The sequence below is a fragment of the Ranitomeya variabilis genome, chromosome 2, assembly GCF_051348905.1.
Source record: "Ranitomeya variabilis isolate aRanVar5 chromosome 2, aRanVar5.hap1, whole genome shotgun sequence".
Lineage (NCBI taxonomy): Eukaryota > Metazoa > Chordata > Amphibia > Anura > Dendrobatidae > Ranitomeya > Ranitomeya variabilis.
Window position 1 is genome coordinate 854252471 of NC_135233.1, and position 13422 is coordinate 854265892.

General features: G+C 44.2%; 1 protein-coding gene across 1 annotated transcript in view; it reads right to left on the reverse strand.

Annotated features, from left to right (window-relative positions):
• LOC143803981 (uncharacterized) overlaps positions 1-13422 on the reverse strand; it is a 521136-nt gene that overhangs the window by 454287 nt on the left and 53427 nt on the right. The gene's annotated exons all lie outside the window — the stretch shown is intronic.

Below are 13422 nucleotides of genomic sequence, written 5' to 3' on the forward strand. Positions count from 1 at the left end.
CTATCTGGGGCTCTACCTTGACCGTGACACGTGGCCCTCTCAGATATCTAATCTTACACCCGCCTCCCACCTTAATTACAATAGATTCCGGGTACCTTGTTTTCCTATATATATATATATATATATATATATATATATATATATATATACACTCACCGGCCACTTTATTAGGTACACCTGTCCAACTTCTTGTTAACACTTAATTTCTAATCAGCCAATCACATGGCGGCAACTCAGTGCATTTAGGCATGTAGACATGGTCAAGACAATCTCCTGCAGTTCAAACCGAGCATCAGTATGGGGAAGAAAGGTGATTTGAGCGCCTTTGAACGTGGCATGGTTGTTGGTGCCAGAAGGGCTGGTCTGAGTATTTCAGAAACTGCTGATCTACTGGGATTTTCACGCACAACCATCTCTAGGGTTTACAGAGAATGGTCCGAAAAAGAAAAAAAATCCAGTGAGCGGCAGTTCTGTGGGCGGAAATGCCTTGTTGATGCCAGAGGTCAGAGGAGAATGGGCAGACTGGTTCGAGCTGATAGAAAGGCAACAGTGACTCAAATCGCCACCCGTTACAACCAAGGTAGGCCTAAGAGCATCTCTGAACGCACAGTGCGTCGAACTTTGAGGCAGATGGGCTACAGCAGCAGAAGACCACACCGGGTACCACTCCTTTAAGCTAAGAACAGGAAACTGAGGCTACAATTTGTACAAGCTCATCGAAATTGGACAGTAGAAGATTGGAAAAACGTTGCTTGGTCTGATGAGTCTCGATTTCTGCTGCGACATTCGGATGGTAGGGTCAGAATTTGGCGTAAACAACATGAAAGCATGGATCCATCCTGCCTTGTATGGAGCATCTTTGGGATGTGCAGCCGACAAATCTGCGGCAACTGTGTGATGCCATCATGTCAATATGGACCAAAATCTCTGAGGAATGCTTCCAGCACCTTGTTGAATCTATGCCACGAAGAATTGAGGCAGTTCTGAAGGCAAAAGGGGTCCAACCCGTTACTAGCATGGTGTACCTAATAAAGTGGCCGGTGAGTGTATATACTGTATGTATATATATATATATTTACACGACTAATCATTTGAACCAGCACAATATGTACACAGTGCACTGTCCTCTTTGTGAGCGATCAGAGCGGACGTCCTGAAAGAATATCCTCAAACAAAAACAACTGGAACTGGAATATCCTCAAACAAAAGCAAAAACATTCTGATGTCCGGCCACTAGATTTAATTAGCTTCCTAGGTCACCAAATTCTCTGATACAGGTGCAGGCGAAGATTCAGATCAGTCCCAGTAGTATTTCACGGAGCTCTCCTATGGCATTCAAGTTTTTACCAGAGTCTCGATATAGAGGAGCTCACACAGTCTCCATCAGGCCATCAGTAGTCTCAGTAGCAGGAATGTTCTTGGAGATGCTGCGAATCCTATCTAACTCTCCCTAATAATAATAGTCTTTATTTTTTTTATAGCACTAACATATTCCGCAGCACTTTACAGTTTGCACACATTATCATCACTGTCCCCGATGGGGCTCACAATCTAAATTCCCTATCAGTATGTCTTTGGAATGTGTGAGGAAACCGGAGTACCCGGAGGAAACCCACACAAACACGGGGAGAATATGCAAACTCCTTGTAGATGTTGTCCTTGGTGGGATTTGCACTCAGGACTCCAGCGCTGCAAGGCTGCAGCGCTAACCACTGAGCCACCGTTCTGCCCCTAAGTAACTAAACAGTTGGTGACTGGTCACACATCCCAGTTTACTCATGGAAGCAGCTCCCTCTGGATCACACTGTCCAATGTGGATCACTTTTGGTTCCCAATCTTTCCGTGTCTCTCAGTCAGGACTCCCTGTCCAAATTTTACCACCTCACATTTTACCTTTCTTCTCTTGTTCCATGGTGACCTCAAGTGGCCAAACTAATTTATTGCAGCATCATTTATTATAACAGAAAACATTAACATGCTACACTCCACCCCACTTATAGTTTGGCGTCCCGACAAATGGCTTCTCACAACTCACATGCAGCACATACTCATCAGGATTATACCATATCAGGAGAACAACAGCTGTGCTCCTCTCCAACCTCCGTAAGCCAGTACTTGCCGGACTCAATGGAACATTCATTATATCTGGTGAAACAGTAACATTAGAGGCCCTGTCTGATACATCTGGAATTTGCTCTGTCAGACTCTGCACTTCTGGGAGTTCGCTCTCATAGTCATCCCAACAGTCACATTCAACATTGCTCACTTGCACCACCTTTGGTGGATCAGACGACTCAGGGAGACAGACAGGTATGTCAGAAATACACCGCTATAGCCAATTCCGGTGCATCATGCGACAGGGTCCGATGCACCCCTGGAAACACTCCCCCTGGAAACACTCTTTCCACTACTGTATAAGGCTTATCCTCCCACCTGTCACTCAACTTCCCTCCTGGACATATGACTCGCACTAGCACCTTATCACCCACCTTGAACTCATCCACGTGCACCGGTCCACGATCTCGGTGGGGATGATCCTGTACACGTTCTTTCACTATTCGCTAGATTTCTCGCAACTTTTGCTGGTGATCCTGGACCCAATCACTGGTTGTGTGATACCCTGGCTCATCCGGTACAGTCAGACCAAGTTCTTTGATTTTCATTCTGGCCTATTGAACAACATCGCGTAAGGCATGAACCTTGTGGTGCTATGGACCCTGTTGTTGTAGACCACATAAGTTCTGAGATAAACTCAGTCAACCACTTCTTTTGCCTCTGTTCCAGCCTTCTCAGCATCTGGAGCAGCGTTTGGTTGAATCGCTCGCAAGCCCCTTTTCCCTGTGGGTGATAGGGCATCGTCCGCGATTGTTGAATCCCATAGACTTGCAGCAACTCAGTCAGGAGATGACCATGAAAGCAGGCACCTTGATCTGAATGCACTCTTTGGGGACACCCATAAACCAGGATGAAATGCTTACAGATCGCCTCTGCTGCAGACTTAGCAGTCTGATCCTTGGCGGGAACAGCCACGGCAAACTTTGCAAAATTATCAGTCGTGATTAGGCATGAATGATGACCACTTCTGGAGTACCCGATTGACAGATAATAAACCATTAATACATCCAACGGGGCAGAGGTCACAATTGTCTGAACAGGAGCCCACTGTTTTGGGGACTTATTCAATTCGCAGGGCCTTGCACACACCTCTCTCACAACTTCTTCTAAGCCAGTTGTGTACACGAACCGGTGCAACCACCAATAAGTCTTCTCAGGTCCAAAATGTGGTCCAAAATGGTCCAAAATGTGCACTCCGCATATGAGCCTCTCAGATAATGTCTGGAGCCACTGAAGTTGGGACTACCACCTGCCAATGGTACCCCAGCTCCGCCGCTATGTAGATCCAGCGATAGAGTACCCCTTCAGCTATGGCCAATCAATCCCACTGCTATAGCAGTTTCTGCCCTTCTGCGCCCAGCCAAATTCTTGCTTTTCCGTTGGGCCAGGACTTTTGACTCAGCCATTTCTTTACTCATAACAGCTCAGAGCCCACACCCTGTGGATCGGCCTGCTCCTGACGAGTCTTTCCCAGCATTGTGGTGACCCATGTTGCCACCCCACTTGAACGTGCCACATCCACGAACACAGGAAATCACCTCGGATCGGGGATCTCAGTATCCTCAAGTTCTTCATTCACCACATGCGCAGGTGTGCCTTGAGTCACTTGTGACAATGTGTCGGTATTGGAGTTCTCTTTACCAGAACGGAACCAAATCCAGTGTTTAAACTTGGACATCCATGCCACCCACCTCTGCTCTAGGGCTCCCAGCTTGGCTTTCTCCAAGTGCGCCAGTGGATTATTGTCTGTCATCACAAGAATCTCCAAACCAGCCAGATACTCTGCAAACTTCTCTGTCATGGCTCACACCAAGGCCAACATCTCCAGCTTAAATGAACTGTAATTATCTAGATTTCACTCGGTGTCCCGAAGAAACTGGCTGGCATATGCGATGACCCTCTCACGCCCCTCCTGTTCTTGGGCTAACATGGCTCCCAGACCATCGAGACTCCCGTCAGTGTACAGGATGAAATGTAGGTCAAAGTGTGCATATGCTATCAAGAGTGCCAGCACAAGGGCGGCTCAGATCCGATCAAATGCCTGTTGCTATTGGTCCATCCATCAGATAGGCTGGTTCCTGGGCCCCTGCACCATCCCTCTCAGTGGCTCAACCACTTTAACAAAGTCTTTCACAAACCCATGGTAGTATCTGGCTAAACCGAGAAACTCATGCACCTCCCTCAGGGTCTTGGGCCTGGGCCACTCCTAAATGGCCTCAATTTTACTCGCTGCTGGACACACACACTCAGCTGATACTACATGCCCCAGATACTCGATCTGCATCAAGAACAGGTGACACTTTTTGGACTTGATCTTAAGTCGATTGTCTCTCAGTTGGTGCAACACTTGCCAGAGCTTTTTCAGCTGATCATCAAACTAGTCTCCGAATATAATGACATCATCCACATAGATCAACATGGACTCGACGTTGTAATCACCCAAGCGATACTACATCAACCACTGAAACATTCCTGGGGCATTAGTCAGTCCGAAGGGCATTCGGTTAAAATTGTACAGGCCCACCGTTAAGATGAATGCTGTCTTCTGCCGATCTCGAGCCGCCATGGGCACCTGCCAGTAGCCACTGGCCAGGTCAAGTGTGGAGAAGGACTTCGCCTTTCCCAGGGCAGATAGTGATTTCTCGATTCTTGGTAACGGGTAGGAGTCACATACAGTATGTGCATTCAGCTTGCGGTAATCAACACAAAACTGTATGGACCCATCCTTCTTCCATACCAATACAACTGGGGCAGCCCAAGGACTCTGACTCGGGCAGATCACCCAATTATCCAGCATTTGCGCTATCATCCCCTTGACCTCTTGATATAGGTTCGGTGGGATCTGGCAATATCTCTCCCAAATTGGGGGGGTGTTTCCCGTGGGTATCTCGAGTTCCATTGCATTCATGCAACCAAAGTCTTCATCACCCCTGGAGAAAGCAGCCTAATATTCCCACAGTGTAGCCTCCAGCCTGTGCACCTGCTCGGATATTAACTGGGACTCATCCACTCCCATAATCTCCATAATCTTCCTGCCATTTCACGCAGGTGTGGGGGACTCTTCTGCTACTGTCTGCATTGACAGGGTCCAGGCGGTCTGGCGGTCAGCTCTCAGTGTGAGCTGACATTTAGGAATGGCTCCTTCACCACACACATATACATCAGCCAGGTAGTGCCCACCGCCAGAGTCAGCTCATAATTTTGCAGGTTCAGACACCTTACTGGTACACTTCCATCTTGTACAATGGCCAACGTTCGGACTATCATTGGACTATCCGTATCTTCAGATTGACCCACCGGTTCCAAAACCACCTCCACACCATTCAGTTATCTGTGTGTCCCTACCAGCATCAACACAAGTTTCTCTTGACCCCGAGCGATCACAACAGCAGACCCACATGGAACATACACTGCTCCCACCACTCTTCCTTCTGCCAAACTCTTCTGAATACCACACAAATGGACCACCTGCTGCAGGGCTCTCTGAGTGGCTTTGTGGGGTGTTACCCATTTCCAATACCTCAGACCATTGTGCTCAAACAGAAGGGAGTCCAGCTCTCTCAGGATATTCATTCCCAGAATCACCGGGAGGTTCGGCCTTGCCTGTGTCTTCACGATTACCACTCCTTTGGTTCCCAACTCCTGGCTGCACAGCTGTACCTTCATTCATGCAATGCCCACCACTGGAATTTCCTCATTATTAGCAGCCTTCAGCCTTAACAGATGTCCCGACTCTAGTTTGACAGTGTCTTCGAAGTGCACCTTGAAAAATTTCATTGGCATCGTCATCACCTCCGATCCAGTATCCACCAAGCACGCCACCTTCTGTCCTGCAAACTGCACCTCCAGAGTGGGACTGGCTGCAATCAGATCTTCGAAACAGACTTTGGGCATTGATTTTTGTTCCTGCTTTGCTGTATGCTCAACTACTGCAAGGGCCTCTCTTTTACAGATGCCGGGACTTCAGCTGGCTGTTTCTTCTGGCAATCTCGCTGCATATGACTGAGTTCTCAGCATCACCAACAATGAACCGGTCTTCTTGCCTTACCTCCGGATGCCTCAGGTCTTAAAATAGTCGACGTCCTTCCTGGGGTATTGGGTGATTTCGCAGACAGAGGAGCTGAGGGGTTAGTTGGCGTCGAGTATATCAGAGGCGTTTCCCGAACCCGCATCTGCTGCATCTGTTCTGCTAGGCATTCCATGGTTTTCTGTAAAGCCGCCAGCTGTGCCTGGACAGGATCTCGGCTCGGCTCTCTTGTATCAGCCACCTGCAGGTTACTCCACTGCAGGGCGGGTCTCACTTCTAAGGTCTGTGCTACTGCCTTTTCCTGTGTTTCAGAATAGGTGACACCAGGGGTACTCCACACCTTCAGTAACAATTCACTTCACTTAGCATCTTACTCCGTATCCCCTCAATGAACTGATCCCGAAGAATGCTGTCAACATCGGCCTCAGTATCCACGGTCACTGGCGACTTCTTTTTGATCTTCTAGTGCAGTTACTCCAATGCTATAGCATACTGAATCAGGCTTTTCCCATCTTTCTGGGTCCGGGCAAAAAATTGTACTCACAGTTGCCCTGCCGCCGCCACATAATCAAATGTTTTTTCCAATATATGAATGATGTCGTCAACCGTATTCCCCTTATCTTCGGATTTGAAGGAGACAACTTTGTGGACGTCCCTCTCCAAAGCATTCAGAGCAACTTCCAACTGCAGTCGGGGCTAACACCATACAAGGCAATGGCGTTCTTCAACCTGCCTACTCAATCACTGAACAGCAAGTTGTATCCTTTGAACTTGGCCAGATGATTAAGCAGTGCTCTCGTGGCAGAGCAACCCACTAACCGATCTCTACCAGACGCAATGGGGGAAGGGGGGTGAAGAACTACAGCAGGCGTGGAGCACCTTCTGCTCTGCTGGTATCATCCATAGCAAGCACCGTATCCTGCTGACTATGTCAAAATGTATCGACCGGTAAACCGGTTGTTTTTTGAGAATGGAATGCGGCGCTGCAATGAGCGACTCTGACCATGATATGATATTAAACTAACTTCTCTTTAAAACCTGTGAAGAAGATAACAGGATTATACTTCTCAATAAAATATGGGTCACAACAGCCACAAACCACAAAGTACAAATTATGCAGCCTGAGAGATCCCAAGTGTCAGCTTCACGGACAGGAGCAGGAGTACCCCAAAGCTATGCCACTCCCTCCCTTATCCGGTACAACAGGGCCTAGCTGGGGTTCTATCATGACCATGACACATGGTCCCCTCTGGTATATAATCTTACACCCGCCTCCCGCCTTAATTACAATACTTTCCTGGTACCCTGGTTTCCCCTTGATATATATATTTACACGACTATTCACTTGAACCAACACAATATGTACACAGTGCACTGTTCTCTTTGTGAGCGCTCAGAGCGGACGCCCTGACAGCATATCCTCAAACAAAAACATCTGGAATTGTTATTCTGACGTCCGGCCGCTAGATTTATTAGCTTCCTAGGCCACTATCATTCTCTGACACAGGTGCAGGCGAAGACTCAGATCAGTCCCAGTCGTATTTCATGGAACTCTCCTATGGCACTCACGTTATTACCAGAGTCACGATATAGAGGAGCTCACACAGTCTCCATCAGTCCATCAGTAGTCTCAGTAACAGAATGCTGTTGGAGATGCTGCGAATCCTATCTAATTCTCCCTAACTAACTAAACATTCAGTGACCGGCCACACATCCAAGTTTATGCACGGAAGCAGCTACCTCTGGATCACACCTTCCAATTTGAATCACTTTTGGCTCCCAATCCTTCCGTGTCTCTCAGGCAGGACTCCCTGTCAAAATTTTACCTCACATGTTCCCTTCCCAACTACTTCCTGTTTCCAGAACTTTCTTCTCTTGTTCAGTTGTGACCTCTAGTGGCCGAACTAAGTTATTGCAGCATCATTTATTGTAACCGTAAACATTAACATGCTACACTACCATAATTGCACTGAATATTATATCACTATTTATAGTCTGTTAATGATAACATGATAAAAACAGGACGGAAAGTAAAAGCAGATAAGTTTATGACTCTCTCTTTCACAACAGTACAACACATTTCTGTACAAAGTATGCATGTCACTGATTTAGCATATATTCTCATAAGTTACATTTGTTGCACAGTTTTCAATTCATCATTTTGACAAATGGGATCTAATTAATGGCTTGTCCTACTCAGACATCCTCATCTCCATGTTCCCTGTTACAAAAAAAAGGAAAGGATGGCCCAAAAATACCGACCACAATTGAATATCAAATAACATAAAGTTTATTAATACATCAGGTAGATTATGACAGAAAAAAGTCAATGCACAAATATTAAAAATAGTATATTATTATTAAAAACAAAGAGCGCTACATCCAGTTATGGAAATAAATGTTGATATACAACCACATGTATCGAATATGTGTTAAATATCTAAATAAATAATATGCATGTAACACCAAAATGCAAAATAATGAGACAAAATTACTCCAAGTGTACAACCAGTATTATCTGACCATAATATGTCAAAGTGTAAAAAAGAATAAAGTGCTAGTGCAAACGACCACCAGTAGGTGTCAGTGTATACATATCATGTAATAAAACGACCAAGGACAAAACATATGCACAAAACCAAAAAATTGAATCCAGAGCTGAATATAACTTATGAATATTCTTTGGCAGCGTGCTAAAATGCGCGTTGGGAGTGCGCCATCCAGGTGACCGAGATCTTAGCGCTTCAGTAAGTAATATTCAACTCTGGATTCATTTTTTTGCGCATATGTTTTTTCCGCTGTCGTTTTGTTACACAATATAGCAACCCTTTTCTTGGTTTATTTCCCTCATACAAAATAATAACACCTGCACTCACCTCCGATGTGGGTGTTATTCCAGCTGTGTCCACGTAGCCTCTCCTGGGGATTCGTGACACTGTTATGTCATACGATCCCCTCAGTCAATTAGCGATCACTTTGCTCTCCCCTCCTTCAGACAAATCTGAAATCCGAAGGAAGTGAAAGAGAAGCCACAGCTCCCATTTCTTCCAGAGGTGAGTATAGATGGTATTATTTTTTTAAGGGGGCAATATGGTGATTGAAAAGGAGTTTTCCCTGCAGTAGCCAACCCCTTTTAGGGGTCCTATCCTCTGCAGGAAAATGGATTTTTGCATGCCTTCTCTAGCTGCAATGCACCAATCTGCCATGTGTGCATACAACCTTAAAGATTATCTAGACTGTTGTAACCACTTTTGCATTAATTTATTGTGTTTACCCAATTCAACAACGGGCCATTTATGCTTCTTTCACACTAGCGTTGGCATGGGGCCCGATGTGCCGACGCGCGTTGTGAAAGTAATGCCCAACATGGGCAGCGGAAGCAGTCTTGCGACGCTTCCGCTGCCCCATTGTAATGTCCAGGGAGGAGGGGGCGGAGTTTCATCCGCGCATGCGCCGTCGAAATGGGGGACACGACGTGCAAAAAAACATTATATGTAACTTTTTTTGTGCCGACGGTCCGCCAAAACACGACGTAACCGTCGCACGACGGTTGCGACGTGTGGCCATACGTCGCAATGCGTCGCTAATGAAAGTCTATGGGTAAAAAACGCATCCTGCAGACAACTTTGCAGGATGCGTTTTTTCTCATAAACGACGCATTGCGACGTATTCAAAGCGACGCTAGTGTGAAAGTAGCCTTACCCCCATTCTTCTTCAAGCACCTTTTAGGTTTTTGCAGTTTAAAGAGCTATTAATTTTCTTCTATTGTTAGGATATTTGAATAATTTTTGCATCTTTTTTTTGTTATATTTGAGGCTTCATCTTTATGTCACTTTCATATTGTTTTTTTGGTGACACTGGGCAACATTAGGGGGGGTAATATAGTAAATATGTGTTTATTTTTCACAATTTGTTATTTTTTATTACCACTAAAATACATTTAAAAATATGTTCCTCTTTCTGTGACAATAATCTTTATTTATCAGATACGATTTGGCTTTTTTTCAATGGGAGCGGGGGGCTATTAACAGAAATTTGGATTTATTGTGTTTTTTGCATTGATTTCCTTACTTATTAAGTTTTGCATACTCTTTAAAAACGCATTTTTATAAATTTTTTCATTTATTTCACACATTGCGCCCCTTCATAAGGTCATCAAAGACCTTTTGGGAGCATTTCAAAATTTAAATATATTTTTATTTCCCTTGTAACTATGACTGTTATATTAACCCATTTACATTGGAAATGCAGTCTGCTGGTTATATAGGAGTGGTGAGAGGGTCTTCTAGGATCTAGGAGCTACTGCTCCCTCTCTACACATGATGAATGGGTTCAGAAAAGGAAGCACTGTCAGTAATTCCTATTACTATATTCAAGGCACTTATTTAGAACTGTGTACACAGTGATAAGGAAGGTAAAGACACTAATAAGTCATTTTTGCCTTCTCTATACAGTGTCCAACTGTCTCTGAAACCTCAATTCCAGCTAGTATGCAGTGACATTTTGGATCACAGATGTATAAAATCTATTCGTGGTCCGGAATCAGTTAGATAAAAAAAAAAATAAGTAACTGTCTAAGGCTACGTTCACATTTGCGGTGTGCGCCGCAGCGTCGCCGCCGCAACGCACAGCGCAAATGTGAACACATGCACAACGCTGCTTTTTGCGCCGCATGCGTCCTTTTTTCCATTGATTTTGGACGCAGCAAAAATGCAACTTGCTGCGTCCTCTGCGCCCCGACGCGGGCGCCGCAGGGACGCATGCGGCGCAAAAAGCAAGTGCACCGCATGTCCATGCGCCCCCATGTTAAATATAGGGGCGCATGATGCATGCGGCGCCGCTGCGGCGCCCGACGCTGCGGCGCTAGCCGCAAATGTGAACGTAGCCTTAGGCTGGTTTCACACTTGCGTTTTTATCTGCATGCGTTTTTAAAAAAAACGCATGTGTGAAAAACGCATGTAAACGCGGTAAAATGCATGCGTTTTTTAGACGCATGCGTTTTTATAGAAAAACACAAGAAAACACAAGAAAACACAAGAAAAAACAAGAAAACCCTAACCCTACCCCTAACCCTAACCCTAAACGTGACTGAAATACGTGGCACTGAAATACGTGCAACTGAAATACGTGGTACTTAAATACGTGGCACGTGGCACTTAAATACATGGCATGTGGCACTTAAATACGTGGCACGTGGCACTTAAATACGTGGCACGTGGCACTTAAATATGTGGTACTTAAATACGTGGCACTTAAATACGTGGCACATGGCACTTAAATACGTGGCACGTGGCACTTAAATATGTGGTACTTAAATACGTGGCACTTAAATACGTGGCACGTGGCACTTAAATACGTGGCACGTGGCACTTAAATATGTGGTACTTAAATACGTGGCACTTAAATACGTGGCACGTGGCACTTTAATACGTGGCACGTGGCACTTAAATACGTGGCACGTGGCACTTAAATATGTGGTACTTAAATACGTGGCACTTAAATACGTGGCACGTGGCACTTTAATACGTGGCACGTGGCACTTAAATATGTGGCACGTGGCACTTAAATACGTGGCACGTGGCATACGTGGCACTGAAATACGTGATACGTGGCACTTAAATACGTGGCAATATGACTGTCAGAAAATGTTCATTAAACGGTTAGGGGTGAGGTTAGGGGTAGAGTTAGGGTTAGGGTTTGGATCCCTTTATCACCTTGATGGTGGTGGGTGGCTTTTCAGTGTGTTTTCTGTTTTTTTTCTATAAAAACGCATGCGTTTTTAGCGCAAACAAACGCATGTGCTTAAAAACGCATGCGTTTACATAGACAGCAATGCATTTTTTTTGCCGCGAAAAAACGCATGCGTTTTTTCGCGGCAAAAAAACGCGCAAGAAAATACTGCAGGTAGCATTTTTGAAAATGAACGCATGCAGACAAAAAACGCATGCGTTTGAAAACGCGACCAAACGCATGTGCAAAAAACGCATGCGTTTTCAATGTTAAATATAGGGAAAAAAACGCATGCGTTTTTTGTGCAAAAAACGCTGCAGACAAAAACGCAAGTGTGAAACCAGCCTAAGTAATCTGCAGTAAAAAAAAACAACAACAATATTTTAAGTAGAGATCCAATTCAGCTCTATGGTTACATTCTTAAAAAAACAACAACCTGTTATTAGTCTGATCCAGCAATGTTATATTACTTCCTCCCATCAGCTGGCAGCTTCTAGTCTCCCATGGAGACTATTACAGCATGCCAAAAGTAAAGAAAAATTTTTAATAAATACAAAAGTTTAAATCAGCCCCTTCAAAATAAAACAATTTAAAAAAATCAAACATAGACATATTTGGTATCAACGTGTTCAGAATCGCCCAATCTATCAATAAAAAAAGGAATAAACTGATTGGTAAATTGCGTAGTGAGAAAAAAAAAGTCAAAATGCAAGAATTACGTTTTTCTTGGTCACCACGACATTGCATGAAAATGTAATAAAGGGCGATCAAAAGATCGTATCTGCACCAAAATGGCATTATTAAAAACTTCAGCTCTGCATGCAAAAAATAAGCCATCACCCAACCCAAGATCATAAAAAATGGAGATGTTACGGGTATTGAAATTTGGTGCAATTTTTATTTTTTTTATCAAAGTTTGGAATTTCTTTTCTCCACATAGATAAAGGAAAACCTATGCATGTTTGGTGTCTTTGAACTTGGAATGACTTGGAGAATCATAACAGGAGGTCAGTTTTAGCATTTAGTGAACATGTTGAAAATAAAATCCAAAAAACAAGTGTGAAATCGCACCTTTTTTGCAATTTCTTCGCACTTGGAATTTTTGTCACCGTTTTTGAGTGCAAGATATGTATGGTAAAACCAATGGTGTCTTTCTAAAATACAACTGGTCAGGCAAAAAACAAGCCCCTACATGGCCATATTGACTGAAAAATAAAAACGTTGGCTCTGGGAAGGAGAGGGACAAAAAACAGAAATGCAAAAACGAAAATGGGACCCGGCGCGAAGGGGTTAATTATACAAATGTATTTGCTTAATAGTAAAGAGCGTTATGACTGGACACTGGCAAAATAAATAAATGCTTTAGAGAATTTACCAGGAAAGGATGAGCATGAGATACCCACACCACAATACTTTGTACAGAAAATTGTTGTTAAGGACCTTTTACCAAATGTTTCATGTTGAACTGGACATATGATGTAATAGTGGCTGCAGAGCAGAATAAAACATTTTTTATTTACTTGTTTTATTTATTTATTTTTATTTATTTT